The sequence below is a fragment of the Mesoplodon densirostris genome, chromosome X (genome assembly GCF_025265405.1).
Source record: "Mesoplodon densirostris isolate mMesDen1 chromosome X, mMesDen1 primary haplotype, whole genome shotgun sequence".
In the NCBI taxonomy this organism is placed as follows: domain Eukaryota; kingdom Metazoa; phylum Chordata; class Mammalia; order Artiodactyla; family Ziphiidae; genus Mesoplodon; species Mesoplodon densirostris.
In genome coordinates this window covers 73040035-73046012 of record NC_082681.1, presented here as the reverse complement: position 1 = coordinate 73046012, position 5978 = coordinate 73040035, and the positions used below count along the sequence as shown (strand labels likewise).

Sequence of the window (5978 nt, the reverse complement as noted above, 5' to 3'; positions counted from 1 at the left end):
TTACCTCCTCCCGTGAGCACACCAAAGTCACAACTATCCTCAGGATGACCATTGATGAAAAAGACTGGATGCTACTAGAAAAGATCTATAACTAAACACATAAAGAAGGGGGCTTCCCTGGTGGCGCAGTGGTTGAGAATCTGCCTGCTAATGCAGGGGACACGGGTTTGAGCCCTGGTCTGGGAGGATCCCACATGCCGTGGAGCAACTAGGCCCATGAACCACAACTACTGAGCCTGTGCGTCTGCAGCCTGTGCTCTGCAACAAGAGAGGCCGTGATAGGGAGAGGCCCGTGCACCGCGGTGAAGAGTGGCCCCCGCTTGCCACAACTAGAGAAAGCCCACACACAGAAACGAAGACCCAACACAGCAAAAAATAAAAAATAAATAAATTTAAAAAAAAAAAGAAAGAGAGAGAGGTTGAAGTATCTATCAAAAAAAAAAAGAAAAAAGAAAAAAAAGACATAAAGAAGGAACTACAATGACAGGTAGGAGGAGTGGATTCATGATATAATCAAGTCCCATATCCCTGGGAGGGTTACCCATAAACTGGAGAATAATGATATTGCAGAGGTTCTTCAACAGGTGTGAGAGTTCTGAGCCCTACTTAGAGATCCCCAGCCTGCGAGTCCTGCACCAGGAAGATGAGCCCCTAGAGCATTTGGCTTTGAACTCCAGCGGGGTTTAATTTTAGGAATCCCAAAGGACTGGGGGAAATAGACTTTACTCTTAAAGGGCACACACAAAATCTCATGTTCACCAGGACCAAGGGCAAAAGCAGTGATTTTATAGGAGCCTGGGCCAGACCTACCTGCTGTTCTTGGAGAGTCTTCCAGAGAGGTAGGGGTCAGATGTGTCTCACTCTGGGAACATAGACACTGGCAGCAGCCATATTTGGGAGCTTTCCACCACAGGTACAATAGTGCTGGTAGGTGCCATCATGGGATCCTCACTCTAGCTCATTAGCACAAAGACCTGGCCCCATCCAAAAGCCTATAAGCACCAGTGCTGGGATGCCTCAGGCCAAGCAACTAACTGGGCAAGGACAAAAGCCCCACCCACCAGCAGATAGGCTGCCTAAAGAATTCCTGAGCCCACAGGTGACCCTAGACACATTACTGCCCACCAGAGGGCCAAGACGGAGCTTCACCCACCAGTGGGCAGGCACAGGAATCCTGCACTAGCCTCTAGACCAGCCTCACCCACTAGGGAGCAGACACCAGATGCAAGAAAACCACAAATCTGTAGCCTGTGGACCCAGATCACCCACAGCTGTCCAGAATCTACCCTGGGACCAGCTAGGCCCTGGCTCTGCAAACTAGCAGGCCAACACAAGTTTGAGGACGCCCTGGGCCCCATGTCCAACTGTGTCAGGAACTGGCGTCACCCCACCAGTGATCTGACACCAGCTCTGAGATCCCTGAGCCCTGCAGGCACACTCTAGGAAATGGCTCTTCCTGCTGATTGTTACACTTGGCAGGATGCTCTGTTGTAGCACATGCTATGTATTTCAAATCTACATTATTTTAAGATAAATTGCCTTTGAATGAGAGCTTCCTTTCCAGTACTTTGAGGTCTACAAAGCGTATCTATAAAAAATCACCATTATGGAAAATAGAGACTGAGTGGGAGACTACCCTGGCGGTCCAGTGGTTAAGACTTTGCCTTCCAATGCAGGGGGTGAGGGTTCAATCCCTGGTCAGGGAGCTAAGAGCCCACATGCCTCGCAGCCAAAAAACCAGAACATAAAACAGAAGCAGTATTGTTCCAAATTCAATAAAGACTTTAAAAATGGTCCATATCAAAAAAAAATCTTAAAAAAAGACTGAGGGGGAGAGGCTGTGGTTTTTCTTTTTGATTAGTTGCTATAACACTGTCCTTCAGGTGGCTGAGGAATTATCATATTTTCTTTAGACATCATTAAACTCTTAGACATCAATAAAGCTCTTGCAAGACAACTTTTCTGCTATAGGATTTATGCCATTTTGCTAGCACCAACATGGCTCTTCAGCTCACAACTCCATTAGAACTATTAACTACATTCATACTATTTTTGTTATAAATCTTCCAAAGCGGTGTGATTCTGAGTATTTAGGTCCACATTCTGTTTTAAGGCTGTATATCCATTTTTCATAAAGATTTACTATCCCTTTCTATCTTGTGTCATGTCTTCATCATTTTCTAGACTCCAGCTAACTGTGCAATCTCCTCCTCCTTTCTGGCTTTCTTCATGTTCTAACAGTCAGAAATTTCAGGAGACTTTTACTCCTCTGGAGTGAAATTGCCTGGGTTCAGGCTCTCTTTACCACTCACATTGCTGTGTGACTTCAGGTAAGAGACTTGAATCTTTCCTAGCCTCAGTTTTTCCATCTGAAAAAGAGGAGGAAAATATCAACTTCATAGGGTTTCTGTGAAGATTAAATTCCTTGGTAAACTTTAGCACAGGGAGGAAGAGAGGACACTAGAAGAGGCAACGTTTATCAGGCCATTATATCCAGGTTTTAATCCTTACAACTTCTCAATGCAGCAACTCCTAGTAATATCCTCTTTATAGAGATAAAAACCCTTGAAACTTTAAGCTAATGGGTGGAGGAGTGCATATTAAAACACAAGCCTCTTATCTGTGATGCTCACAAATGTCTGCTACTCGCAGAGATTCCTCAGTTCTTGGAGGGATTTCTTACAAGCAAAATTGACAAAGTGAATTCCTGTACATTGAGTCCTTCGGCCTGGACTCCCCAGTTTTTTTCTTGCTACTTCATAAGGATACTCGTAAGTATAACAAGCTTTTGGTTTCCTTCAGATGCATAGCAGTGAAGAACACAATGACTAATAGTATAATTTAGGACCATTGCCATGATTCATGCTAAAGTATACATAGTTTTACCCACCATTTGCATCAGTACAAATCCAACACATTTAAAAGGGCAAATGACATCTTAGTATTATTGAAAATAGCTTTGACCCTATGGACTCCCTGAATATGCCTTAAGTACCCCCAGGGGTTCACAGAACACACTTTGAGAACGACTGACTAAGCAGCCACCTAAAGACATGCATGAATTTCAACTGTATTCCACAAGATGGTGCTATAATAATGCACATCAGTAATTAAATGTTGGGTCAAGACTGATTTTAAAAATTTGGTTGGTTTCAGAAACCAATGTAGCTAAAACGTATATACTAAGAAAGTTGCCTTAGTGGGCTCTTGGAGTACCAGGTCTATCTTATTATCTAAGCCCTCACCTCTAGCACATAACCTTGTTCCCTGAATACTGCTTTGCGCATAGTTACATTCCATATAAACCCTTTCCTCAGGGGCACATGAACACCTTATGTGAATTTGGATGGTCATATGTTGCAATCATGGACTCTCGAAACCTTATCAAATTTAATGCTTTTTTGTTAAGAATATTTTACCTCCTTCCAAATAACCTTCCACCTTTGTTTTTACAAACCATACACCCTGGAATTACATGTAACATTCTTGGAGATGAGATCTTTATGTTCTGTGGTTCTAAAGCTGTATTTTCAGCGGGGGAGGAGCACAAATCCCTTTGTGACTTTGACAAAAGCTGCGGACCTTCTTCCCAGAAAAAAATGTACATATATATATATATATATATATATATATATATATGAAACTTTGCATACAATTTCAAAGAGCTTAGATATGCCCTGAAGCCACGACTCATGTTAAGAACTGCTTTAGTGGTAGAAACTCTTGCCAAGCCCCATCTAACTCTTTCAGTTTAGGTAAAAGAGAAGTTTGTATTACATAAAAGAGATTTGGAGTCTATATGTCCTCTTATTGTTTTGCTATTATTAAGAACTTTGTATGCTATAGTGTTTTCATCCTTTAAAAATCTCATGCTTCTAGTTGATAAAGAGAAAAATTTAATATCCCCACCAGGATTTTGATATGGCTTTTTGACAAGGGGTCATTGCTCTCCATGTTAAGGATTATGTCCTATCTTTTTCATATACACCACTAGCCAAGAACATTTTGCCAGACTTTATTTTTGTATTCTATATTACAAAACAATAGTATCCATTTTATTTTTTAGATGGAAAATTATAATATTTAATATGACGTTTGTTATCAAATTATCAGCAACCTACACTACCCTCAGGGCCTTTGACACTTTCTGAGAGGCTTACTGTCTGAAATTTCTCCTTTAAACATTTATTCATTCAATTCTTGAAGACTTTTCTTTGGAATTCCCTATTAAATGATGAATTACCCAAGGAAAAGTACATGTTAAGCTGGTGGTTTAAGGTACATACATTCTGTGGATTCTTGGGTCTCATAAAAATGATCTAGAAAGCCTAAAAAAGTTTTGCTTTTTTTTTTTTACTGCTTTATTGGAGTATAATTGTTTTAGAGTGGTGTGTAAGTTTCTGAATTATAACAAAGTGAATCAGCTATACATATACACATATCTACATCTCCCGCCAAACCTCCCTATCTCATCCCTCTAGGTGATCACAGGGCACTGAGTTGATCTCCCTGTGTTATGCGGCTGCTTCCCACTAGCTATTTTACATTTGTAGTATATATTAGTCCATGACACTCTCTCACTTCGTCCCAGCTTCCCCTTCCCCCGCCCAGTGTCCTCAAGTCCATTGTCTACATCTGCCTCTTTATTCCAGTCTTGCCCCTAGGTTCTTCATAACCAATTTTTTTTAGATTCCATATATATGTGTTAGCGTACGGTATTTGTTTTTCTCTTTCTGACTTACTTCACTCTGTATGACAGACTCTAGGTCCATCCACCTCACTACAAATAACTCAATCTCATTTCTTTATATGGCTGAGTAATATTCCATTGTATATATGTGTCACATCTTCTTTATCCATTCATCTGTCGATGGACACTTAGGTTGCTTTCATGTCCTAGCTATTGTAAACAGAGTTGCAATGACCATTTTAGTACATGATTCTTTCTGAATTATGGTTTTCTCAGGGTATATGCCCAGTAGTGGGATTGCTGGGTCATATGGTAGTTCTATTTCTAATTTTTTAAGGAACCTCCATACTGTTCTCCATAGTGGCTGTACCAATTTACAATCCCAACAAGAGTGCAAGAGGGTTCCCTTTCACCACACCCTCTCCAGCATTTATTGTTTGTAGATTTTTTGATGATAGCCATTCTTATTGGTGTGAGGTGACACCTCATTGCAGTTTTGATTTGCACTTGTCTAATGATTAGTGATGTGGAGCATCTGTTCATGCGTTTGTGGGCAATCTGTATATCTTCTTTGGAGAAATGTTTATATAGGTCTTCTGCCCATTTTTGGATTGGGTTGTTTGTTTTTTTTTGATATTGAGCTGCATGAGCTGCTTGTAAATTTTGGAGTTTACTCATTTTCAGTTGCTTCATTTGCAAATATTTTCTCCCATTCTGAGGGTTGTCTTTTGGTCTTGTTTATGGTTTCTTTTGCTGTGCAAAAGCTTTTAAGTTTCATTAGGTCCCATTTCTTTATTTTTGTTTTTATTTCCATTTCTCTAGGATGTGGATCAAGAAGGATATTGCTGTGATTTATGTCATAGAGAGTTCTGCCTATGTTTACCTCTAAGAGTTTTATACTGTCTGGCCATACATTTTATACTGTCTGGCCTTACTTTTAATCCATTTTGAGTTTATTTTTGTGTATGGTGTTGGGGAGTGCTCTAATTTCATTCTTTTACATGTAGCTGTCCAGTTTTCCCAGCACCACTTATTGAAGAGGCTGTCTTTTCTTCATTGAATATTCTTGCCTCCTTTATCAAAGATAAGGTGACCATATATGTGTGGGCTTATCTCTCGGTTTTCTGTTCTGTTCCATTGATCTATATTTCTGTTTTTGTGCCAGTAACATAGTGTCTTGATTACTGTAGGTTTGTAGTATAGTCTGAAGTCAGGGAGCCTGATTCCTCCAGCTCCATTTTTCTTTCTCAAGATTGTTTTGGTTATTCGGGGTCTTTTGTTTTTCCAT

At 40.3% G+C, this 5978-nt stretch overlaps 1 pseudogene; it reads right to left on the bottom strand.

Moving 5' to 3' along the window:
- Positions 1–1857: 1857 nt before the first annotated feature.
- Positions 1858–2238, bottom strand: LOC132481632 (ubiquitin-conjugating enzyme E2 variant 1-like; annotated as a pseudogene).
- Between the last annotated feature and the right edge of the window lie 3740 nt (positions 2239–5978).